This window comes from Gorilla gorilla, chromosome 5, assembly GCF_029281585.2.
Source record: "Gorilla gorilla gorilla isolate KB3781 chromosome 5, NHGRI_mGorGor1-v2.1_pri, whole genome shotgun sequence".
NCBI classification, from domain to species: domain Eukaryota; kingdom Metazoa; phylum Chordata; class Mammalia; order Primates; family Hominidae; genus Gorilla; species Gorilla gorilla.
In genome coordinates this window covers 48,458,964-48,485,725 of record NC_073229.2, presented here as the reverse complement: position 1 = coordinate 48,485,725, position 26,762 = coordinate 48,458,964, and the positions used below count along the sequence as shown (strand labels likewise).

Sequence of the window (26,762 nt, the reverse complement as noted above, 5' to 3'; positions counted from 1 at the left end):
CATCTCAATAAATAAATAAATAAATAAAAAATAAAGGCTCTGAACTCCCCAGAACAAGACTGTCTTGTGGTTAAGATGAGATGTGGGGGTGGGTTGGTAAAAGCAGTCAGCATGCCGAGCATAGAGCCCCTCTCCAACAGGAAAGGCTTCAGACTCATCTTCCAAGACCTCATCCTCTCTATACGTAGATATTATCTAGTGCTGCGTGCATATCCTCCCCTCCATTCCTACTTGATTTATTATTTTACTCTTGTTCAATGATATCTGGACTTGCATGTCTTTTCTTGTAACTATCAAAGTCCCTTTGGATATAAATTTGGTGTACATAAATAACAATAGTGGGGCCGGGCACGGTGGCTCGCGCCTGTAATCCCAGCACTTTGGGAGGCCGAGGCAGGCGGATCACGAGGTTAGGAGATCGAGACCATCCTGGCTAACACAGTGAAACCCCGTCTCTACTAAAAATACAAAAAATTAGCCGGGCGTGGTGGCAGGTGCCTGTAATCCCAGCTACTCAAGAGGCCTGAGGCAGGATAATTGCTTGAACTTGGGAGGCGGAGGTTGCAGTGAGTCGAGATCACACCACTGCACTCCAGCCTCGGCAACAAGAGCAAAACTCCGTCTCAAAAAAATAAAAATAAAAAAGTCTTTCTTCTCATTGTCCTGTGACCTCCATGAGGATGAGAGAGGCTGTCCTATTCACTGCTCTAGCCAGTATCTTGTGTAGCACCTGGCACCTAAGAGAAAATTCATAATTGTTTGTTGAATGAATGGATGTGAACAAGCAGTAGGAAAAGACTTTCTCAAAGGTTAGGGAAGATGGTGCAGGGTTGGTGACTAACCCATATTTAGCTGATATCAGTTTCTGTGCCACTAAGTTCTAACCTCTCTCTGCTTAATAGGAACCAGCAGCCTCTGAGTTTAAGCCTCCCTCCATTGCACACACATTCCAGTGTCTGCCTTGCTAATGAGCTCTGCCAGGCTCAGCCCAGGAGCTGTACCAGTGAGTGGCAGCCTGCCCTGTGGAAGGGACTAATTAATCCTAAATGTCACATTGGTCTCATAGCTCTTGCTCTTTGCACGCATACCCAATCTGGGTATCTCTTTAATCACAATCTCTAGCCCTGGATTGAACCTCAAGAGAATCAGCAATACCTGGAACAAATGACCACATCCCCGCTCCACCCCTCACTGTGTTGGGGTTACCTGGAGACGGTGTCTTTCCCACTGTACTCTGTAGGAGGAGGTCACACACCTGGGAATAAGAGTGGTCTCTGAAAGAGATGGCCATTCAGGTATTAGGCAGGCATAGGTGAGGTGGGTCATCAGATAGGGACCTGGAACTCAGAAGGGAGCCTTTCACAGGAGGGGTGGGAACCTCCATGCGTCTCTAACCTTCTCTTCTCAGACTCAGGGAGTTGCCATGGGAGGGATCCAGGAAGGGGCAACTCCTGCAGTTGCCTTTGATGACTCCGATTCTGGTTACCTGCTGCTCAGTCCTTCACTTTCTCTTTCCTTAGCTCTTGGCCTTTAGGGAGGTCCTGTTTTAACAAGACTGTTCCAGGTGTCTGCAGTGCTGATGGCCTCAGCTGTACTTGTTCATAGACATAAAGGGACAGAAAAACCTCTGGGGACAGGGTAGGGCTGCAACGCCAGCTTCGCTCCCCAGGGAGATGCTCCCGTCACAAAAGATGTACCACTTATTTTGTTACAGGAGGCTGCTGTTTCTTTGCAGCATCTTTTTGGTTGTTTTTGAGATGGGGTCTCATTCTGTTGCCCAAGCTGGAGTACAGTGGCATGATCATGGCTCACTGCAGCCTCAAACCCCTGGGGCAATCCTCCCACCTCAGCCTCCCAAGTAGCTGGTACTACAGGTGCTCACCAACACACCTGGCTAATTTTTATATTTTTTGTAGAGATGGGGGTACACCATGTGGCCCAGGCTGGTCTCAAACTCCTAGGTTCAAGTAATCTGCCTGCCTCAGCCTCCCACAGTGCTGGGATTACAGGCATGGGCCACCGAGCTCAGCCTTTTGGCAGCATCTACACAAGCTGCAGAAGGCCTCTGATTCCAGGCCTCAGATGGAGTGCCCCAAAGTGGCATGAGACTCAGCTCTGCAGATTTTTTCCCTGGGGCTTACAGTTGCTCTGCTCTTCACAGACCCCAGCCTGGGCCAGATGGCATAACCCCATCTCTACAAAAAAAAACACAAAAATTAGCCAGGTGTGTTGGTGAGCACCTGTAGTCCCAGCTACTTGGGAGACTGAGATGGGAGGATTGCTTCTGCCTTAGGAGTCTGGGGACCTTGCCAGAGGAAGGTCATCACCTGTCAGGCAAAGGGATTCCTACTGTAACCCCAGGGTCAGGAATCCGGTCCACAAACTGCTTTTCATCCCAAGACCCCAGGCTCAAAGTCAAAGTTCCCCTCTTCTGTGTTGTGCAGCACCACCCCCACCACACTCCCACCAATCCAGGGCACTTTTCTAGTTTCTTCATGAATTAGATCTCCCTTTTCTTGATCTGAAAGAAAAGGACCCTAATAACAAGCCAGAACTCCTCCCAGCAAAATCCCTGGGATTAATAACATTGGTACTTACTTTGTTCATGTGTGAATAATCAATATTCTCCAGCCTCTTTTCTGTCTCTTTTGTGCACACACTTTCCAATAGATAGTATCGGTCTTCCCTCAGTCTGCAGCTGAAACTCTGTGACTGCTGGGGGCAGGCCCTGTTCTCTTCAGCTCTCACTCTGGGCCCTAAGGTTAGTGCTCTGGGCCGGGCGCGGTGACTCACACCTGTAATCCCAGCATTTTGGGAGGCCGAGTCTGGTGGATCACTTGAGGCCAGGAGTTCAAGACTAGCCTGGCCAACATTGTGAAACCCTGTCTCTACTAAAAATACGAAAATTGCCAGGCATGGTGGCACGTGCCTGTGATCCCAGCTACTCGGGCAGGAGAATTGCTTAAACCTGGGAGGCAGAGGTTGCAGTGAGCCAAGATCACGCCACAGCATTCCAGCCTGAGCGACAGAGCGAGACTCTGTCTCAAAAAAAAAAAAAAAAGAAAGAAAGACGGTGATGTGTTAGCAAACCAGCTTGTGGGGGAGATGGGGATCCCTGATTTGTAGCAGTTATCAGTTTCCGTGGTGTAGATACTTCCTCCTATGACCAATTTCCAACCACTGACAGTTTAACAACCAGCTTGCAAATTTCCTGAATATTTAACACTCTCACTAGCAGGTCTGAGCTGGCTCCAGCACACCACTGGTTCAGGGGAATCACTGGAGCTTACCTGGGACCCAGGATGTCTTGACAAAATGAGTCACAGATCACATGGAAGTGAAGGGAGAGAGGGTACCTCACACGTCATTTCTGCCCGCTGGCTCCCCTGGCTCAGGGTACTGGAAAGAGTACGGGCTTTAGAAAAGCTCTAGGTTCAGGTCCTTGTGTGACTGCAAGTTTTAGCATCCAACTCTGCAAAATAGGATTGATAAAACCAACCCACAGGATTACTTTGAAGATAAAATTAGATACCTAGATTAAATGCCTAACAAATACATGGAGCAAGCTCTCAATATACATTTTCTTTTGCCCCCACCCTGTCCTAATTTTCTTGTAGTTCAAAGAATTCCTTTCCAAAGGACCCAATAGGAGAAGCTCAAATGCAACACTGTCAAAGAGGGGACAGGTAAGTCTACCCAATCCACCCCAGTGTGAGCTTTAACTCTGGACCCCTTCAAGGAGCACAGCTCTTTTCTGCTTCAAGACTCTCCTTTGTCCTCATTCCAAGAGGTGAGTTCATCAAAATTTCCTGGGGTTCATGCCACCTGGCTTCATTCTCCTCTGATATGGCAAGCTGCACCCAGAATCAGAAACCACACTTCAAAAAGGGAGCAGCATGTCAGGGCCAGAGCAAGGGCATCAGCTGCCCCAAGGCTGCCCTTTGTACAGGGCAGAGCACATAAAGCTTTCCGCACGCCCCAAATGCCTCCCACATCAAACCAGGTCCTATAGTCAATGGTTACACTGAACACTCATGGGGATTTATGGTACAATTTTGCAGCAGGAGGTTGTGGTCAGAGATTTAGAAGAACTTTCCAACTATAAAACTACCCTAGAAGGAAGTGGAATCTTTGACTCTGTGGCTCGAGTGGGGGAGGAGTCAGAAGCAGAAGGGACATGAGGCTCCCTAGATTTGAGTTTTGCTGCTCACAAACAATGAAATGATTGGGATCATACAGCAGAGACAGCAAATGAAACTTTGGAGAAATATGGTTTCTTTTTATTTTTTATTTTTATTTTATTTTATTTTTTTTTTTTTTGAGACAGAGTCTCACTCTTTTGCCCAGGCTGGAGTGAAGTGGCATGATCTCGGCTCACTGCAACCTCTGCCTCCGGGTTCAAGCGATTCCCTGCCTCAGCCTCCCCAGTAGCTGGGATTACAGGTGCTTGCCACCACGCCCGGCTAATTTTTGTACTTTTAGTAGAGACAGGGTTTCACCATGTGGCCAGGCTGGTCTTGAACTCCTGACCTCAGGTATTCCACCCACCTCAGCCTCCCAAAGTGTTAGGATTACAGGTGTGAGCACCACCCCCGGCCTGAGAAATATGGTTTCCTGTGACAAAGAGCTTTTAGTAACTCAGGAAATTTTCAGAAACTTTGAAGTATTATACAAAAACTCTTAATTAGAATTAGATGAGAAGGCCAGGCGCAGTGGCTCATGCCTGTAATCCCAATGCTTTGGGAGGCCAAGGCAGGCAGATCATAAGGTCAAGAGATCGAGACCATCCTGGCCAACATGGTGAAACCCTGTCTCTACTAAAAACACAAAAGTTAGCTGGGCGTGGTGGTGCATGCCTGTAGTCCCAGCTACTCAGGAGGCTGAGGCAGGAGAATCGCTTCAACCCGGGAGGTGGAGGTTGCAGTGAGCCGAGATCACGCCACTGCACTCCAGCCTGACGACAAAACTCCATCTCAAAAAAAAAAAAAAAAAAGAATTAGATGAGAAGATCTGGGTTTGAGCCATATCTGGCCACTTTCCAACTGACTGACCTATGCAAGTTATTTAACCACACTGAGTCTCAGTCACTCATATGTTCACTCACTCAGGCTTTATTTATTGAGCATGTAGCATGTGTCTTGCATGGGGCTAAGAGAATCCTGGGAAGATAATGGTGAGCAAAACCGGGCACAGTCCTTTTTCTTTTCTTTCCTTTTCTTTTTTAAGTAGAGACGGGGTCTCACTCTAATGCCCAGGCTGGTCTCGAACTCCAGGGCTCAAGTGATGCTCCCACCTTGGCCTCCCAAAGTGCTGGGATTACAGGCATAAGCAACCCTGCCAGGCCCATGGTCCTTTTCTTACGAAGCTGAAAATTTATTCCTCCGTAACAAGGCATACTAATGCTGAGACCACTGGATATGCACATGCAAAAGAATGAAGTTGGACCCTTACCTCATACCATAGACAAAAATTTATTCAAAATAGATCAAAGACCTACATGGAAGAGATAAAACTATTAAATTCTTAGAAGAAAAGACAGATGTAAATCTTTGTGACCACAGACTAGGCAGTGGTTTCTTAGCTATGACACAGTGCACAAGCAGGAAAAAAAAATAGATAAATTGGACTTCAAAATTTAAAACTTTTGTGCTTCAAAGGACATTAAGAAAATAGGCTGGGCATGGTGGCCCATGCCTGTAGCCCAAGCACTTTGGGAGGCCAAGCCAGGAGGATTGCTTGAGCCCAGGAGTTTGAGATCAGCCTAGGCAACAAAGCGAGACCCTGTCGCTATTAAAAAAAAGAAAAAAGAAAGAAAGAAAGAAGTAAAAAAGACCCATAGAATGGGATAAAATATTTGTAAATTATGTATCAGTTAAGAGACTTATATTTAGAATTTATAACAAACTCTTACAACTCAATAATAAAAAGACAACCCAATTAAAAAATACGCAAAGGATCTGAATAAACATTTCTCCAAAGGTATACAAATGACCAATAAGCACATGAGAAGATGTTCAAGCCAGGCGCGGTGACTCAGCACTTTGGGAGGCTGAGGTGGGCGGATCACTTGAGGTCAGGAGTTTGAGACCAGCCTGGCCAACATGCTGAAACCCTATCTTTATAAAAATATAAAAAATTAGCCAGGAGTGGTGGTGCACACCTGTAGTCCCAGCTACTCAGGAAGCTGAGGCAGAAGAATCGCTTGAACCCAGGAGGCAGAAGTTGCAGTGAGCTGAGATCGTGCCACTGCATTCCAGCCTGGGCAACAGAGCGAGACTCTGTCTCAAAAAAAAAAAAAAAAAAAAAAGATATTCAACATCATTAACCACCAAGAAAATGCAAATCTAAACCACCATGAAATACCACTTCATACCCACTAAGATGGCTAGAATCAAAAAGACAGACTGGAGAAACTGGAACCTTCATACACTGCTGGTGAGAATGTCAAATGGCTCAGCAACATTGGAAAGCAGTTCTCAAAAATGGAACATAAAGTTAATGACCTCGAAATTCCACTCCTAAGTGTATACCAAAGAGAAAATGGATGTCCACACAAAATCTTATACATGAATGTTCACACTAGCATTATTCATAATAGCTAAAATTTGGAAACAGTATAAATGTCCATCAACTGATGAATGTATAAATAAAATATGGTATATCCATACAATGAAATAGTATTCAACAATAAAAAGAAAGTACTGATTCGTGCTACAACACTGAAAACACTATGCTAAGTGAAAGAAGCCAGACATAAAATGCCACATACTGTATGATTGTTTATATGAAATGTCCAGTGTAGGCAAATCTATAGAGACAAAAAGTAGATTAGTGGTTGCTTAAGGCTGGGAAGGGGAGAGATTGGGGGTAAAACCGGAAATGACTGCTAATGAGCATGGGACGTCTTTGAGTGTGATGAAAATGTTCTAAAATTGTGGTGATGGTTGCACAACTCTGTGAATATACTAAAAACCATTTCTGCCGGGCGCGGCGGCTCACGCCTATAATCCCAGCACTTTGGGAGGCCGAGGTGGATGGATCACGTGGTCAGGAGTTCAAGACCAGCCTGGCCAAGATGGTGAAACCCCATCTCTACTAAAAATACAAAAATTAGCCGGGCACGGTGGCAGGAGCCTATAATCCTAGCTACTCTGGTCTGAGCAGGAGTGTCGCTTGAACCAGGGCGGCAGAGGTAGCAGTGAGCCAAGACTGAGCCACTGCACTCCAACCTGGGCAACAGAGTGAGACTCTGTCTCAAAAAAAAAAAAAAAAAAAAACACATTTCATTGTACATTTTTAAAGGGTGGATTTTTTTTTTTTTTTTTTTGAGATGGCGTCTCACTTTGTACCCCCCAGGCTGGAGTGCAGGGGCATGATCTCGGCTTACCACACTGCAACCTCCACCTCTTACAAGGTGAATTACATAGTATGTGAATTGTATCTCAATATAAGTGTTATTAAATTGTATACCCACATTCACAGCAGCATCATTCACAATAGCCAAAAGGTGGAAGCCATCCAAGTGTCCATCAATAGATGAATGAATAAGCAAAATGTGGCCAGGCGTGGTAGCTCACACCTGTAATCCCAGCACTTTGGGAGGCTGAGGTGGGAGGATTGCTTGAACCTAGGAGTTCGAGACCAGCCTGGGCAACTTGATGAGACCTCATCTCTACCAAAAACACAAAAATTAGCCAGGCATGGTAGTGCATACCTGTAGTCCCAGCTACTCAGGGGGCTAAGGTGGTGAGAGGTTGACTTGAGCCAGGGAGACTGAGGTTGCAGTGGGCTGAGATCGCACCACTGCATTCCAGCCTGGGCAACAGAAGGAGACTCTGTCTCCACCCAAAAAAAAAAAATTGTATATACATATATACATATAATGGAATATTTTTTAAAAAAGAAAATTCTGATATGCACTACAATGTGGATAAACCTTGAAGACATCCTGCTAAGTGAAATAAAAGCCAATCATGATCGGGCGTGGTGCCTCATGCCTGTAATCCTAGCACTTTGGGAGGCCAAGGCGGGTGGATCACCTGAGGTCAGGAGTTTGAGACCAGCCTGACCAACATGAAGAAACCCTGTCTCTACCAAAAATACAAAAAATTAGCCCGGTGTGTTGGTGCATGCCTATAATCCCAGCTACTCGGGAGGCTGAGGCAGGAGAATCGCTTGAACCTGGGAGGCAAAAGTTGCGGTGAGCCAAGATTGTGCCATTGCACTCCAGCCTGGGCAACAAGAACAAAAGTCCATCTCAAAACAAAAAAAAAAAAAGCCAATCACAAGAGGAAAAATATTTTATGATTCCACCTTTTTTTTTTTTTTTAGACAGAGTTTTGCTCTGTCACCCAGGCTGGAGCGATCTCGGCTCACCACAACCTCGCCACCTGGGTTGAAGCGATTCTTCTGCCTCAGCTTCTCAAGTAGCTGGGATCACAGGCGCCCACCACCACGCGCAGCTGATTTTTGTATTTTAAGTAGAGACGGGGTTTCGCAATGTTGGCCAGGCTGGTCTTGAATTCCTGACCTCAGGTGATCCGCCCACTTTGGCCTCCCAAAGTGCTGGGATTACACTTGTGAGCCACCATGCCCAGCCGATTCCACTTTTTTTAAGACAGAATCTTGCTGGAGTGCAGTGGCGTGAGCTCAGCTCACTGCAACCTCTGCCTCCCGAGTTCAGGCAATTCTTGTGCCTCAGTCTCCCAAGTAGCTGGGATTACAGGCACACGGCACCATGCCCAGCTAATTTTTGTATTTTTAGTAGAGACGGGGTTTTGCCATGTTGGACAGGCTGGTCTCGAACTCCTGACCTCAAGTGATCCATCAGACTTGGTCTCCCAAAATGCTGGGATTACACGCGTGAGCCATCGCGCCCAGCCTATTATTCCACTTATAAAAGGCACCTACATCCTGGCCAACATGGTGAAACCCCGTCTCTACTAAAAATACAGAAATTAGCTGGGCGTGGTGGCGTGTTCCCGTAATCCCAGCTACTCAGGAAGCTGGGGCAGGAGAATCGCTAGAACCCAGGAGGCAGAGGTTGCAGTGAGCCAGGATCGTGCCACAGCACTCTGGCTTGGTGACAGAGAAAGACTCTGTCTCAAAAAAACAAATAAATAAAAAATAAAATAAAAGGCATCTAAAGTGGTTACATTCTACAGAAAGTAGAATGGTGGTTGCCAGGGCTAAGGAAAGTGGGGAATGTGAAGGTATTGTTTGCTGGGTGGAGTTTCAGTGGGGGAAGATGAAAAAGTTCTGAATGTGGCTGATGGTGATGGTTGCACAATAATGTGGATGTACCTAATGCCACTGAACTGTATGTTTACAAACAGTTAAAATGCTAAATTCTATGTCTATTTTACTACAATTTTCAAAATAAAGGCATAATAATAGCTCTTACCTCACAGGGTGATTGTAAGAATGAATAAGATGAATATTGGCTGAAGGAATGGCTAAAATGAGTAACAACTTTTATGAGCCTGGCCTGGAGAGCAGGGTTGGGAATGAGACAGGGAGTGGTGGAGGGACAATTTAACTGTCTACCTTAACACATGTACCATTGTTTAGGTTTTCCCCCAACTGTTATATAACTCAACAAAGTATAACATGGCAGAGGGCTGCTTATATTCTCAAGTTATTGATTTGTTCAAGTCTTAGTGTCCACAGAAAAGTGCATGAGTTTTGGGATCAACATTCTATCCTTGGCCAGTATTTGACCCTCTGTGTTTGTATCTTTATGTGTATCTTTCCCCAGATTTCTTTAGCTTTGCTTACCTTACTCCTCATCTACCCCCAATTGACTTGAGTCTTAGTCACAAAGATCTTCAATCTCCCTGTCTGATCACTAGATCCTCCCCTCTCATCTGAGAAAGGCCCCAGACTCAGATAGAAGGGCTCCCTGTCTCTCTGACCCAGTATGCCTCTTCCGCATTTTTACCTGACTTTATACAGTGAAATCTTCCCTGAGAGCTGACTTTTCAGTTCCTCTCTTTGCAAATTGCAAGACCCACTCACCCAGGGGGCCGAAGATGGCTCAGAGCCCAGACAGCCGGAAGTCTGTTTCCTGGGCCGGGGAATGCTGGCAGAAATCCAGATAGCTGACGTCACCTGGTCCAGATGGCGGAAGCCATTGCCCAACCATAGGAAATCGATGCCAACAACACATTTCTCTATGACTGTCTCCCTCAATCCAGAAAAGCATTTTCCTAGAGAGGAGGCAGCTCAGTAGTAGTGGAAAGTGGCCTGGCCTTCGAACCATGTGATGTGTTGAGTATGAGGCTGGCTGCAGCGTCAGCTGACAGATAACGTGAGAGCGGAGCACTGGACTCCAAGTCAGAAAACGTAAGTCTGAGCAGGAGAGCGGCCACCTAACTTCTGACCTTTGACAAATCACTGGATTTCCTTCAACTGGCTTTTTTAAAGCTATGAATAATAATACCTCACAGAAGCTATTATTGCAAGGCTGGAATGAGGTCATCTGTATAAAAGATTTCATAAGCTTGAAGCAGGATGCCAATGCAAAATTCTGCCTCTGTGAGAGGCTTCCTGGGAGAAGCAGATCCTGGGGGGCAGAATGGAGAGTGACTACAGGCTGATCCCAGAGCCAGGCAGCTGGCGCTGTGTGAAAGTGGGCTTGCCGCTGCCTAGCTCTGCAATTGGGATGCATAACGGCCTCTCTGTGCCCAGTTACTCAGTCAAAATGAGGATAAGAATGCCCATGTTTGGCCGGGTGTGGTGGCTCACACCTGTAATCCCAGGACTTTGGGAGGCCGAGGCAGGCAGGCAGATCACCAGGTCAAGAGATTGAGACCATCCTGGCCAACGTGGTGAAAACCCGTCTCTACTAAAAACACAAAAATTAATTGGGCATGGTGGCACGCACCTGTAGTCCCAGCTACTCAGGAGGCTGAGGCAGAAGAATCGCTTGAACCCGTAAGGCGGACGTTGCAGTGAGCCAAGATCGCACCTCTGCACTCCAGCCTGGTGACAGAGCAAGACTCCATCTCAAAAAAAAAAGAATGCCCATGCCACAGGATGGTCTTGGGGAATAGGGGGACAGTAAGTGAGTTACTCCACATAGAGCACATAGCACAATGCCCAGCATGTGACAGCACTCACTGTTGAGTAATAATTAAAAAATGAATCAGGCTGGTGGGACCAGGGGAAAGCAAAGAAATGAGGCAAATGGCCCAAGACATATGGCCCTCCTGCTCAGATAATGTACATAACTCACAAACTTCTGCTTACCATCAAACACCTCAATTTATCAAACACCCTGGCTGACCAAAAAAAAAAAAAAAAAAAGTGCAAGTTACCTCCCTGCTACCCTGGCATAATCAGTACTGCACATAACACTCTACAGCCTAACAGCCATTCTACAAAATCTCCAACAAGCCTTTGTTTCCTTGCAGTCAGCTCCTCTTCTGCTGGCCTGCCCGTTGCTCTCCTGCCCACTGCTCTCCTGTTTTTCTACTTTCTCTAATAAATTTGCCTTTCTCTACCTACAACTGTCTTGGTAAATTCTCTTACCCCTGAGCTGCCAGCCCAGATAGCCGTTGCTCCCCTGAAACATTTTGGTGGCCCATACAGGGAACTCTCCCTCTCCATACAGGGACTCTCTCTCCTTTCCCTTTCCCAACTCGGGACCCTTGAAGGACAGCATCTAAGCACAAAGACAATTGCAGGTCTCCGGCCAGAGCTACACTCCAGTGAGACTGAAAGGTGTCTGTCCATGTGGAAGCATCTGATCATCATTGCCCGGTTTAGGTGAGTGACCTGACTTTTTTTCTTTTTTCAGTCTTTCAGCAACCAGCTTCTAGTATCTCTCTGGCAATCAAAGGTAACTGGTCAGGGCCACTCTCCAGTGTTGCCTGAAGGCCCAGAGTGAACAGGGCTAGCTGCCCTGCCTGGAAGGGAGAAAGGCTGTTTCCCATCTTCTCTAATTGCAAGTCCCTCATCCCTGTATGTGAAACAATTGACAGCAGAAGCTTGTTCGGGGCAAACTCACACATGTTTTAGGTAACTCAGACGCTCTCTTTCTCACTCTAAATTAACCTATGGAGTCAGCCAGCCATCCTGTTCTGGGCCTTGCTAAATCAGGTGATGTCAGACAGCCTCAGAACGGTGAGTCTTCTCTTACCCACCCCACCTCCTGGGCCAAGACCAGGTAGAGATCTTCCTTTACCCTTCTTTTTCCTCGTACCTGGGCTGATCACCCAGCATAAGTGAGTGCCTGGACTGGCCATCCAGCATGAGGCCCCTGAGCGGCCAGGAGGTCTTTTCTAATTGGTGGGATGCCCCCTTTGGAAAGTGCATCCAAGTCCCTCTGTGGATGTAACTGGAACCCTCTGTTCATCTCAGTGAGATGCCCCCCCAAGAAAAGTGCAGTTCATGTCCCTGATTGACATTGCCCCAGAGCGGCATGTTTTCCAGTCCCACCATGGAGCAAACCCCGTCCGTTCCTGCAAACTTGCCTCTAGGCTGTAAAGAATTGTGACAAATTCTACCGCCAAACTCTCAAAAAGAAACTTCTAATTTTCTTGTATAACACAGCATGACCCCTATGCAGAAAATTACCAAATTAGCCTCTTCAGTCTTTATAACCAAGAACAAAATAAGGAGGACAAGACTAAGAAAAAAACAAACATGGAGCCAAAAGGCAGGCTCAACTGTTGGCTGCTTTACAAGCCCCAGCTCCTACTCAGATAACAGAACTCACAAACTTCCTGCTTACCATCAAACACTTCAACTTTCCAGACATCCCAGCTGACAAAAAAATGCAAGTTACCTCCCTGCTACCCTGGCGTTTTCCTAATTACTGTAATAAATCTGCCTTTCTCTACCTACAACTGCCTTGGTAAATTTTTTTTTTCTTTTTTTGAGACGGAGTCTCACTCTGTCACCCAGGCTGGAGTGCCATGGCGCAATCTCGGCTCACTGCAAGCTCCGCCTCCCGGGTTCAAGCAATTCTCCTGCCTCAGCCTCTCGAGTAGCTGAGATTAGATTACAAGCACCCACCACCGTGCCCAGCTAACTTTTGTATTTTTAGTAGAGACAGAGTTTTACCATGTTGGCCAGGCTGGTCTCAAACTCCTGACCTTAGGTGATCCGCCCGCCTCGGCCTCCCAAAGTGCTGGGATTATGGGCGTGAGCCACTACGCCCGGCTGGTAAATTCTTTTACCGCAACGCCACCACCGCAGATAGCCATCACTCCCCTGAGACACTGATGAAGCAGCGGCTAGGATGATTCTTCCAGAGGCCATCCTGTCCACTTGCAGGCCCTGGGCTGGGTGGGTATTCAGCCCAATCCCCAGAGACCTCATGCAAAGAAATGCTGCCCCAACACACTGTCCACATGGCAGGCAGAGCAATTTAGCTAAAAATCTGACCATGTCACTTCCCCACATAACAGCCCAAATATCACCGAGCCCATCCACTTAAAGACCAGCATCTTAACATTTGAATCTCTGTGATAGGCCCCTGAATCCCTCTCCAGCCTCATCTCCTGCTGCCCACAGCCTCTCATCAAGGCTCCAGCAACCCCAAACTACCTGCAGCTACCTGGCTTCTATTGCCCCTCTGCCCAACGTGGTCCCTCTTTCTCCTCACAAACCTTGCCATTGCTAACTCCTAGTTATCCTTCAAGACACTCAGGCTCAAATTTTCCAGAAAGCCCCTTTGCAGGGCCTGCTTCCCCTTCTCTTCCCTTAATTCCTCCTGGCACTTCCATCATTGCACAAGCCAGATTGAATCCCAACTGTTCTTGTGTGTGTTTCACACCAGTCTAGGGGCTCCTTGAAGGCAGAGGCCAGCACTAGGTCTTGCTTGCCCCTGTAAAGCCAGCCCAAGCACAATGTCAGGCACAGAGTAGGCGCTCAGTAAACCGAGTGGAAAGACTGATAAATGCACACCCAGAAGCTCTATTTGCCAAAGTTTGTTTGTTCATTTGTCTTAAGGGAAAATGTTGTTTGCCTGGGGTTGGGGCCAACAATTCCAAGAAATACAGTTTCCCTTTGCCTCGGTGGTTTTTCCTTTTGTTTTCTTTTGTTTTTCTGAGAATCACCTCTGTCTATGCCTCAGACATCCCCTATACCTGTTTTTTTGTTTTGTTTTGGTTTGGTTTTTTTATTTTTATTTTTGTTTTTATTTTATTTTTTGAGACAGAATCTCACTCTGTGGCCCAGGCTGGAGTGCAGTGGCGCAATCTCACCTCACTGCAACCTCTGCTTCCCAGTTCCAAGCGATCCTCATGCCTCAGCCACCCAAGTAGCTAGGATTACAGGCCTGCACCACTAAGGCCAACTAATTTTTGTATTTTTAGTAGAGACGGGGTTTCAGCATGTTGGCCAGGCTGGTCTTGCACTCCTGACCTCAGGTGATCCATCTGACTGGGACTCCCAAATTGCTGGGATTATAGGCGTGAGCCACCCTGCCTGGCCCTCTGTACCTCCTTCTTCCCTGTTTTTATACTTTGTCTCGCCTTCTTTATCACTTTGTTTCTTTTCCTTTCCTCTGTATTACATTTCTGTACCTTTGTTGCTTTATATCCTTTCTTCTTCCTTTTTCTTTTGTGGTTGAGTGGCTCTCTGTTCTATTGCCCTTTAGCCAGGGTTAGAAGCTGGTAAGAACATTCCTGGGGGCCAGGTGCGGTGGCTCATGCCTGTAATCTAGCACTCTGGCAGGCCAAGGCAGGGGGATCACTTGAGCCCAGTAGTTCAAGACCAGCCTGGGCAACATAGTGGGACCCTGTCTCTGCAAAAAATAAAAAAATCAGCTGGGTATGGGAGGGTATGTCTACAATCCCAGCTACTCGGAAGGCTGAGGTGGGAGAGGATTACTTAAGATCAGGAGGGAAAGCCTGCAGTGAGCTATGATCACGCCACTGCACGCCAGCCTGGGTAACAGAGCAAGATTCTGTCTCAAAAAAAAAAGTATCCCTGGGTTCATGACTCTTAGAAAGAAAAAAGGAGAGTCTGAAAGGAAGAAAATCAGCTTTATTATGTACCAAGAAGTTCCAAACATTTTACTTCACATAATCTTAGTAATAAATGTGTAATGTGGTATATCAACCAAGCAGGCTAGGTTATGCTTCAGTAACAAACAACCCCCAAATCTCAATGGCTTTTATGCAGCAAAGCTTCATTGACTCTCCTGCCAAATATCCATGGTGGGTTGGCCGAGGCTCTGCTCTGAGCTGTCATTGTCCTAACTCCAGGACCCAGGTTGACAGAGCAGCCACTATGTGGAATATCACCAATTACTATAGTTGAAGGAGAAAAAAAAATGTGGAAAAGCATACACTAGCTTTTAAAACTTCCACCCAGAAGGCACCATTTTAATTGGCCTCAGTAAGTCACGTAGCCATGCCTGGATTAGTGGGTAGGACTTAAATGGAGTGGCAAAGTTCAATTTTCTTACATCCTTTGAAGGAAAGAGGACCTCAAGTATTTAAAAATAGGTCTGATAATCACAGTGGATGTTACTGTTCCCACTTTACTGATGAAATAGCTGAGGCTCAAGAAGTTTACATAGTTTGTTCAAGAACATGCAGCAAATATCAGAGAGAGGAACTGAACCCATGCCTTTTGATTCCTAGGACTGTGACCTTCCCCTCCACTGGGTTTTTAAGATGCTAGGCCTGGCCAGGCACGGTGGCTCATGCCTGTAATACCAGCACTTTAGGAGGCTGAGGTGGGCGGATCACTTGAGGCCAGGAGTTCGAGACCAGCCTGGCCAACATGGCTAAACCCTATCTCTACTAAAACTACAAAAAATTAGTTGGGCGAGGTGGTGTGTGCCTGTAATCCCAGCTACTTGGGAGACTGAGGCCGGAGAATCACTTGAACCCAGGAGGCAGAGGTTGCAGTGAGCTGAGATGGTGCCACTGCACTCCAGCCTCGGCAACAGACCAAGACTCTGTCTCAAAAAAAAAAAGGCCGAGCACGGTGTCTCACGCCTGTAATCCCAGCACTTTGGGAGGCCAAGGCGGGAGGATCACGAGATCAGGAGATCGAGACCATCCTGGCTAACACAGTGAAACCCCGTCTCTACTAAAAAATACAAAAAAAAATTAGCTGGGCGCGGTGGCAGGCTCCTGTAGTCCCAGCTACTAGGGAGGCTGAGGCAGGAGAATGGCGGGAACCCGGGAGGCGGAGCTTGCAGTGAGCCGAGATCGCGCCACTGCACTCCAGCCTGGGTGACAGAGCGAGACTCTGCCTCAAAAAAAAAAAAAAAATTAGGCCTTTTCTACCAACTTTTTGGACACTGCTGTGAGGCTTGGCTTGCTGGAACCCAGGAAGAAAAAGGATAAGAAGCCCATCTTTGCTCACTGGCCCCAGAGCATGACTTCTGGTGAGGGGCATCAGAATCTCTCTCCAAAACATTGAGAGACTTCTAATTCCCAAGACAAAACCAGGTGGGTTATAAAACTTGCACCACAATTGCACCAGACAAAACCAATTTATGGTAACAGAAGTCAGAATAGGCCAGGCGCAGTGGCTCACGCCTGTAATCTCAACACTTTGGGAGGCCAAGGAGAGCAGATCACTTAGGTCAGGAGTTCCTGTCCTCAGGTGATCCACCCACCTTGGCCTCCCAAAGTGCTGGGATTACAGGCGTGAGCCACCACACCCCACCAGCAGCCTGACTCATAATGGTCCCCACCGACCTGGGCAAGCAGCTGGCAAGTGCTGACCACGTGGCCAGAGGAACAGACTCTTCCCTTTCATCAGTACTGCATCAGTCTGGGCATCTTGTATGACATGAGGGAGGGAGCCTGAAAACTGTCTGACACTGGAGTTCCAGTCAGTGGTGGGCAGGGCTGGACCCAGAGTTTATTTGAGTGAGTCCACAAAGAAACAAGATATTACTTGTAGCCCAGGAGCTGTGGGGCAATCATATCTGTTGCATATATGTGGACATACATGCCTACCTTCACATAAATGTTTCTAGATAGATAGAGAAGGATCTAGTAACAGTTATGAGTCTGGGAAGTGGGACTGGATCTCCCTTTTTTTTTTAACTGTTTTTTTTTAATTGAACAGATTTTCTTGTATAATAAAAATGTATTTCAAAATTAGAATGACAGCAATAATAAACTCAGATTGCTAAATTCTTCAAACGATAGGACAGCTGGTAACCCTGCCTCATGGGAGGGGTGAGCTTGTGACCCACACCTCGACAGTGATGTCTCCCAGCTATGGCGTGTCCTCTGGGCAGCTGGAAAGGAGGCTAAACATAGAATAGCGTGTGGAGTGTGCCAAGACGGATCAGGCCTGGTGCTAGAACATTCCTTCACTCTGTCAATGAGCAACCACCTCGTACCTGTGTCTCAGGGACCGGGGACGTAGGAGTGAGCAAAGCACACTGGCTTCCTAGACCCCAAGACTTAGATGCTAAAGGAGGGGATGTGTGGGTCACTCTGGCCCAGCAGGAGGACAAGGAAGGAGAGTGAGAACCACAGAGGGCCCAGGAAGATCCCCAGGCCTGGTACAGGGCAAGGCGGGGAAGGTGGTATGCCTTTTCCAGGGTAGCCAGTTCCTTAGCGCCTCCTTTCAGGAATTCCTCTGCGCTATTGAGGGGCTAGAAGGCCTCTTCTTAATTAAAAATAATTTTATTTTAAAAATTAACATAAAGTAAAATTGATTTTTTTCAGTGGACAGTCCTATGAGTTTCACATGTGTAAAGATTCATGTAATCACCACAATCGATCGTGTAATCACCACCACTGAAACAGAATAGCTCCACTGCCTAAAACACTCCCTCAGGCTACCCCTTTGTAGTCCCATCCTCTTTCCTGCCCCCGACAAACTCCCTGCTATTTTGCTATTTTGATCTAGTCTCTTGCTATCGTTTTATCTTTTCAAAAGTGTCACATAAATGGTATCATACAGTCTGTAACTTTTGAGAACTTTTTTCACTCAGCGTAATGCCTTTGAGATTCATCCAAGTCATTGCATGTGTCAGTAATTTGTTTCCTTTTTTAATTTTAAAAATGTATGCAGTTTGATGTTTTTCTCCTTTTCCTTTTCTTTTCTTTTTTTAAGCAAGGTTTCACTGTGTTGCCCAGGCTGGAGTAGTGGCATGATAATGGTTCACTGCAGCCTCAACCTCCTGGGCTCAAGTGATCCTTCTGCCTCAGCCTGAGCAGCTAGGATTACAGGCGTGCACCACTATGCCCAGATAATTTTTGTATTTTTTGCAGAGACAGGGTTTCACCATGTTGCCCAGACTGGTCTTGAACATCTGGGCTCAAGCAATCCTCCTGCCTCAGTCTCCTAAAGTGCTGGGATTACAGGAATGAGCCGCTGTACCTGGCCCCAATTAGTTTTTTTAAATTTAATTAATTAATTAATTAACTAATTGGCTATCAGCAGGAAACAAACCCAATGAGCTTTTACATTTATATTTACCCATTTAACCACCATCTAGACAAGATAGCTTCAACCCAGGAGTCTCCCTTGTTTCCCTTGCAGTCAATATGTAGCACCTTCTTTCCTGCCCACCTCACTCCAAACTAACCACCATTCTGATTTTTTTTTTTTTTTTTTTTGAGACAGAGTCTTGCTCTCGTTGCCCAGGCTGGAGTGCGGTGGAATGACTTCAGCTCACTGCAACCTCCGCCTCCCAGGTTCAAGCGATTCTCTTGCCTCAGCCTCCCGAGTAGCTGAGATTACAGGCACCCACCACCACGCCCAGCTAATTTTTGTATTTTTAGTAGAGACGGGGTTTCACCATGTTGGCTAGGCTAGTCTCAAACTCCTGACCCCAAGTGATCTGCCCACCTCGGCCTCCCAAAGTGCTGGGATTACAGGTATGAGCTATTGTGCCCAGCCTGCACCCTCTCTCTTTTCCCTGAGTCCATGGAAGTCTAAGAGTCAACCAAGAAGTAGGCTCCTGCCCTCACACCCTGTACTCTCAGACCATCCGGCACCACAGGTATCTTTCCAGCTCTTCCAAAACGAGGCCTGCTTAGGGTGGGTTTCCTTTACAGCCCCACCCAGCCTGATTCTTTCTGTTCCTTCTAAAACATACACAAAAAGCCAAACACCTCGGGGGTCAGGAAATCCACAATTTCAAAGAAATGAAATCCTGGTTGCCCAGAGGTGGGAGAGGAGAAGAACACTTTCGTTTCTTTTTAATTCTCAATAGATTGTTGTTACATGACATTCATAATAAACTGTCCTGCTATGTAACATATTCTTTTAAATATGATTGTTCCTTCAAATGTGATACATGTTGGGAAAGTTGTAGGGAGATCAGTTAATAATCATTTATGGGAATGTTTCCTGAATGAAGGAGCCCAGGGTGGGCACGGGATAGGAGATTTCAAGTAAGGAACAGACAGGACCCTTCTGAGAGATTTCAACCCAAATTAGACAACAAAATACATATACTCTCTGAGGACAGCTCAGGTCAATGGAAATGTATTGAGCACATACCAATAAAAGCTAATCTTGACTCCTTAGTAGGCACCAGGCACTGTGCTAGCCCTGGGGATACTGCAACCAACCACACAGAGATCTTCCTGCTTGTGGAGCTCAGAAGGACAGATATGAAACACACAGGACTGAGGTGGTGACTCTTACACAAGGTGGAGTTCAGGGTACCATAGGCATGTATAGCCAGAGGACCTAACACAGGATGCAGATCAGGGAACGCCTCTCCTAGAAGCTAATGTTCAAACTGAGACTTGAAAATGATGAAAATATAAAAACATCAGAGCAGGGGGAGGGGGAACCTGAGCTACAAGAGATCCAGACAAGTCGGAGGAACCAAAAAAATTCCAAGATATAAAAGCGTACAGACAGAGAGGGGAGTTGGGTTTAGAAGAGGCTGGTAAGGTGGGCTCGACCAAAAAAGGCCCAGTGGACCCTACACTATGGAATGAATTGTGTCCCCCCAAATTCATATGTTGAACCCCTAACTCTCAATGCGACTATATTTGGAGATAGGGTTTTTAGGTGATTCAGGTTAAATGAGGTCCTGAGGGTGAGGCCCTAATCTGATGGGACTGGTGTTCTTATAAAAGGAACAGGATGCACAAGAGAGCTCTCTCTCCCCACATGCACAAAGAGGCCATGTGAGTACAGAGCAAAATGGCGGCCACCTACAACGAAGTAAAGAGGACTCTGGGCCAGGTGCGGTGGCTCACACCTGTAATCCCAGCACTTTGGGAGGCTGAGGAGGGTGGATCACCTGAGATCAAGAGTTTGAGAACAGCCTGGCCAACATGGTGAAACCCCGTCTCTACTAAAAATCAAAAATTAGCCAGGCGTGGTGGTGGGCACCTGTAATCCCAGCTACTCAGGAAGCTGAGACAGGAGAATCACTTGAACCTGGGAGGCAGAGGTTGCAGTGAGCCGAGATCATGCCATTGCACTCTAGCCTGGGTGACAGAGCAAGACTCTCTCTGTCTCAAAAAAACAAAGAAAAGAAAAAGAAAGAGGCCAGGCGTGGTGGCTTACGCCTGTAATCCCAGCACTTTGGGAGGCCGAGGCAGGCAGATCACAAGGTCAAGAGATCGAGACCATCCTGGCCAACATGGTGAAACCCCGTCTCTATTAAAAGTATCAAAATTAGCTGGGCGTGGTGGCGGGCGCCTGTAGTCACAGCTACTCGGGAGGCTGAGGCAGGAGAATCACTTGAACCCGAGATCACGCCATTGCACTCCAGCTTGGGCAACAGAGCAGGATGCTGTCTCAAAAAAAATAAAAAAAGAAAAGAAAAGAAAAGAAAAGAAAAGAAAAGAAAGAAAGAAAAGAGGACTCTGAAAGTCTGAATGAAGCTGACCTTGCCAGCACTTTGGTCTTGGACTTCTCAGCTTCCAGAACTGTGAGAAATAAACTTCTGTTGTTTAAGCCACCCCTTCTAGGATATTTTGTTATGGCAGCCTGAGCTGACTAATACACCATATAAGAATTGTGAGTATATTTCTAAAAGCCTGGTGGGAAGCCACTGGAGTTCTAAGCCAGGGACAGACATGCGTACATCTGTGAGGCTCATTCTGGCTGCAGAGTGGAGAAGATCTGAGCAGGGCAAGACTAGAAGCAGAGAGATGAGGTAGGAGGTGAGGGTAGGTGCTCAGGCTGGAGATGATGTTGGAGGCTTAGAGCCTGGTGATGTGGGGATGAGGAAAAGTGGAGAGATTGGAGAGACCTTCATGGGGAAAATCAAAGGACTTGGGGATTAACAGAATAAGAGGAGAGAGGAGGGGGAGTCCAAAGGCCCCTAGGTACAGTGGAAAGAGCCCTGGGCTGGGAATCTAAAGATCCAAGTTCTATTCCCAGATCTGTCACCCAATGGCTTTGGCTAAGTGGCTTCACTCCCCTTCACCACTTTAGTTTCCTCATCTGTACAGGAAGAGATGGGCCTGCTGATCTCATGATGCCATCCAATTCCATTATCCTGTGATTCTGTGAAGTAAATGCATTAACAAGATAAAACAATGGTGTCACCTCCCCAGGATTGTTCACGGACCTCTCCTCCACACTTTACCTAACACTATTGATCACCGTATACTTAGCTGTACATTAGAAAGCTTCCATTACTGATCTGTCTCCCTCAAAAGACTGAGACCTCCTCGAGGGTAAGAACTGGGTCATTTCGCTTGGTATCCTGTACCTGAAACCAAGCCAGGCACATAGTAATTGATTAATTATATTTGTTAAATTGATTATTGTAAGTGCTGGGAAGACAGGCACATGGTTATTCCGGGAAGGCATCTGGGTATGATGTATGTTTTCTGAGTACAGGGCACTGTGATGGGTTCTAGGGCCATCAGAGTAAACAAGAAAACCAGTCACAGACCTTACGTCAGGTAGCTAGGCAGACATTAAACACAAGAGCACAGAAATGATTATTTATTTCTAGTTGTGAGTGCTACAAGGAAAAGTACTGGGTATTGTGAGTGTGTAATAAAGAGACTAGCTTGGGGGTAGAGGGAAGGTTTCTCTGAAAGAATGACCCTTAAAATAATAAGGATGAGTAGATTTGCTCACAGATTGAAGGAGGGGAGAGACAGAGAGCACGACTGCAGGTAAAAGAAGCAATAAGCACACATGAAGGCCTGAAGCTGGAAGGAGTTCTGGCGAGGAGAATGCCAGATGGAAATCCACCAGAATGTAATGTTAGCTAATTTGGGTTATGGAATTATTGGTGCTTTTTATTCTCTTTTGTGTATATTTTGCATATTACAGATTTCCCACAACAAACATGTACTATTTTAATCATGGGGGTTGGGGGGGGCATTGCTAGTTTTAACAAAATAATAAAGGATGTGGGGAGCATGGGTGTCTGGAGGAGGGGGTGCATTCCAGAGGGATTGATGACACGAGCGGTGACTAAGTCCTGCATGGAGGAGGGCAGGAGGCCCATCAGTGGGGCTGGAACAAAGCAGCAAGGATGACTCACAAAAGACACAGCCGAAGCCAGTGCATCAGGGCCCGTGGAGGTGAGGCTGGGGAGTCGGAGGTGATATGAGAAGTCGCAGGGAGCCACTGTCAGACCAACTAGGCAGGGACAGCCTACACCTGAGTAGAGGAGAGGATGAGGAACCAGAGAGAAAAAGCTCCCCTCAGCAGTCCCTGTGGGGCTGGTACAGGACCTTGGGAACCTGGTAAGGGCAGAGTCCTCCTTGTTACTTTCCAGGCACGAAAGGGTTAGATTGTCCCATGCTTTCTGCCCCCACAGCGGAAGTGGAAGCTGTGGTTTCCACAGGCCCTTCCTGATCTGCAATCTCTGAGAAATCAACTAAAGAGATAAAGTCAAAGGTTGGTTGGTGGTGTGCAGTGGGTGAGGGGGTGGATCACAGGCAGGAGTTGGAAAATTGAGGCCTGATGCAAGCTCTAAGATCCGCCCCCACCCACTCCTGATCATGAGTGATTAGCACCCCACCACCCACTCTGCCACTTGGCCAGGATTTCCCCGGAGCCTGTGAAGTATTCCCAGGGCTGGGATGTGACTTGGGGAGGAGGTGGTAATTGGCTCCCTTCTCCGCTCTGAGCTGGGCCTACAGGAACTGCCTCCACCACTTCCCCTTTCCCCTCCAGGGGAGTTACTCAGCACAGGCTGACTGCTCCACCTGAACCCTCCTTAGCATCACCCACTCACCTCACACTCCTGACCCAGGTGCTGCCTGCTCATAGCCAGGGCACAGAGATGAGGAGCAACTTCATCCCCGTCTTCTACCCAGCCCCAAAGCTGAATTCCACAACAGGACCTGGTCCTGACCCTGCTCCCATGAAGAGATGCAAAATCACACTAAATCTTCATATTAAATCATCATATGTATCAAATGCCAACCAGTCAGTAAGCAGCCGAGGGCACGCTGTCCACAGCCCTACAGCTAGGCCTGTGCTGCTACCAGGGTGCAGAGGCAGGGGTCTTGAAGAAACAGCCCCGGCCCCTAGGAATGTTATTTGCTGTTGGAGACAACAAGTTCTTAATAAAAGCCACATCAACCCAGAAGACCTGAGTCATCTGAGAGAGACCATTTGCGCCTCTAAGCCTCAGTTTCTTCAATTGTGAAATGGTAATGACAGCTAGTTTAGAATTAAATGATGCAGTGTATGAAAAATAGATGAGAGACTTAGAAGGATCCCATCCTTCCACAGATACTTATTCCTGGGCCAATGCTCAGGATATAAAGATAAAGTAAACAAACGTAACAGGCCTGATCCCTGCCCTCAGGAGGTTCCTCAAGTTGCTGTTATTGTTGACCCAATGACAGCTAAATAAATGAAGGCCACTCATGAAAAGCAAATGGAGGCTCCGATAGAGTGTGGCCGATGGTATTTTCCAAAGTTGGGTGCCCCTTTCCACTTGCTCTCCTTGTCCCGTGACTGACACGCCAGGTAGGGGCCATGTTCCCTCTCTTTGAATGGGAGTGGGGCTGTGACTACTCTGACCAATAGGGTAGGAGGGAAGTGATGCAGATCAAAAAAAGATGAGGTTATAAAAAGAATGCAGCTGGGCACAGTGGCTCACACCTGTAATCCCAACACTTTAGGAGGCTGAGATGGACAGATTGCTTGAGCCCAGGAGTTGGAGACCAGCCTGGGCAACATAGTGAGACCCTGTCTCTACAAAATAATAATAATAATAATACAAAAATCAGCCAGGCATGTTGGCAGTAGCCCCAGCTACCAGGGAGACTGAGGCAGGAGGATCACTTAAGCCTGGGTAGTCAAGGCTGCAGTGAACCATGACTGCACCACTGCACTCCAGCCTGGGCAACAAGAGTGAAACTCCGCCTCAAAAAAAAAAAGCAGTTCATGCCTGGTTCCCTCACAGCAACCCAGCCACTATGCAAGAGAAACTCTAACTAGACCACAGGTAGAAACCCTGAGGTCCCTGAGCTAACCGCCAGCATCCACTGCAAAGTGTCTGCAGACGATTTCAGTCCCCCAGCTTTTGAGTCTTCCAGCTGCAGCCCCAGATAACATGGAGCAGAGACAAGCCATCCCCACTGCGGTGTGTCCAAATTCCTGACCCACAGAATCCGTGAACGTAATAAAGGGTTGTCTCATGCCACAAAATTTTGAGGCAATTTGTTGGACAGCAAAAAATAACCAGAACACAGAGGACAAGCCAGAACGAGCAGCACATAAGTCGAAGGAGAAAGTACCCTAGAGGTGTTAAGAGTTAGTCAGAATGGAAGGACATTAACTGTGGAAAGCGTTACTAGACCTCACGTCACCATATGGTTTTGTACTCTGTCCTGCTATGAAACTCTTCCTTCAAAGGCCACCAGCAACCCCCAAAGTGACAAATATACCAATTCCCTCTTGTTTAAACTATCATCTAGGCCTGTGCCATGGCTCACACCTGTAATCCCAAAACTTTGGGAGGCTGAGGCAGCAGGATCATTTGAGCCCAGGAATTTGAGACCAGCCTGGGCAACACAGTGAGACCCCCAGTCTCTAAAAAAATGTTTAAAAAATTGGCTGGGAGTGGTGACATACACCTGTAGTATCAGCTACTCAAGAAGCTGAGGTGAGACGATCTCTTGAGCCTGGGAGGTCAAGGCTGCAAAGAGCTATGATCATGCCACTATACTCCAGCCAGGGTTACAGAGCAAGACCCTCTCTCCAAACAAACAAACAAACAAACAAAAACCCTCACAAACAAACAAACAAAAAACCCTATCATCTGTGCGCCGAAGTCCCCCACTCCAATAGCTACATACCTAGTCCTATCTTTTCACCTGAACTCCTGTCTGGTAGCTCCAATTTCCCGCAGTCACATGCCAGTTCCTTATTTCTTTGCCACCTCAAATCCAGCACAACCAAAATGGATTCACTATCATGGACACTGTTTGGGCTCAGGTCCTTTTCACCAGTGAGTCCACTCACTTTCCAGCTTTTGGGAATATCAGCTGATAACCACACACAATTGTCCCCTTTTCTGGAGAATTGCCCTGGGCCAAACAGGAGCCAAGCCCTCCTCCCTTGCACACACTCTGGACAGACTCCCAGTGGCTGCCTGACCTTAAAGCAGATCTACAAAACGCCAGCCCCCATGCCTCCAAGTGCAATTGACTGGTGCAATTTGCTGCCCTGAGCTTCCCCATGAGCTCAGGCTGAAGCTCACATCCTTGCTTAGCCTCTTTCCCTTCCCTATCCTGTTTTCTTCAGTCTTTCTCCTGAGAGCCTCCCGCAGTGTATCTCTTGAACAAAAGTCCCCACCCCAGGTTCTGCTTCAAGGTAGCCCAATCTAAAACACCTGCTGCCGAGTGCAGTGGCTCACACCTGCAATCCCAGCACTTTGGGAGGCCAAGGTGGGCAGATTGCTTTGAGCTCATGAGTTCAAGACCAGCCTGGAGACAGGCTGGACACAGCAAAACCTTGCGTCTTCAAAAGATACAAAAAAAAATTAGCCTAGCTTTGTGGCATGCGCCTGTAGTCCCAGCTACTTGAGAGGCTGAGATGGGAGGATCGATCGCTTGAGCCCAGGAGGCAGAGGTTGCAGGAAGCTGAGATTGCACCACTGCACTTCAGCCTGAGTGACAGAGGAAGACCCTGTCTCGAAATAAAATAATAATAATAATAGGCCGGGCGCCGTGGCTCATGCCTGTAATTCCAGCACTTTGGGAGGCCAAGGTGGGCGGATCGCTTGAGGTCAGGAGTTGGAGATCAGCCTGGCCAACATGGTGAAACCCCGTCTCTAGTAAAAATAAAGAAATTAGCTGGCCGTGGTGGCACATACCTGTTACCCCAGCTACTCGGGAGGCTGAGGCAGGAGAATCACTTGAATCTGGGAGGCAGAGGTTGCAGTGAGCTGAGATTGCACCATTGCACTCCAGTCTGGGCAACAAGAGCAAAACTCCATCTCAAAAAAATAATAATAATAAATAAAACACCAACCAAGCCAAGTTTACTTTGTTTACCCTGTTGCTATGAGTCCTGTCTCTCATCACCCCAGCCTGCAACTCCCTTTCAGACCAGCCATCAGTTTGAATACATTTTCTAGCAAATGCCTCTCATTCTTCCTCCTCATTCCCATTGTCCCCATGTAATCACTGTTCAGGAAGTCAGGGACCCCAAACGGAGGGACCAGCTGAAGCCACGGCAGAAGAACGTGGATTGTGAAGATTTCATGGACATTTATTAGTTCCCCAAATTAATACTTTTATAATTTCTTATGCCTGTCTTTACTGCAATCTCTAAACATAAATTGTGAAGATTTCATGGACACTTATCACTTCCCCAGTCAATACCTTTGTGATTTCCCATGCCTGTCTTTACTTTAATCTCTTAAT

At 47.0% G+C, this 26,762-nt stretch overlaps 1 long non-coding RNA gene across 1 annotated transcript; it reads right to left on the bottom strand.

Annotated features, from left to right (window-relative positions):
• Positions 1 to 333: 333 nt before the first annotated feature.
• On the bottom strand, positions 334 to 25,317 carry LOC134758663 (uncharacterized). The gene is made up of 4 exons (XR_010134097.1): positions 25,191 to 25,317; positions 3,291 to 3,472; positions 1,207 to 1,274; positions 334 to 737 (listed from the first exon to the last, which is right to left on the bottom strand). It is a non-coding gene; the product is annotated as an uncharacterized lncRNA (long non-coding RNA).
• Between the last annotated feature and the right edge of the window lie 1,445 nt (positions 25,318 to 26,762).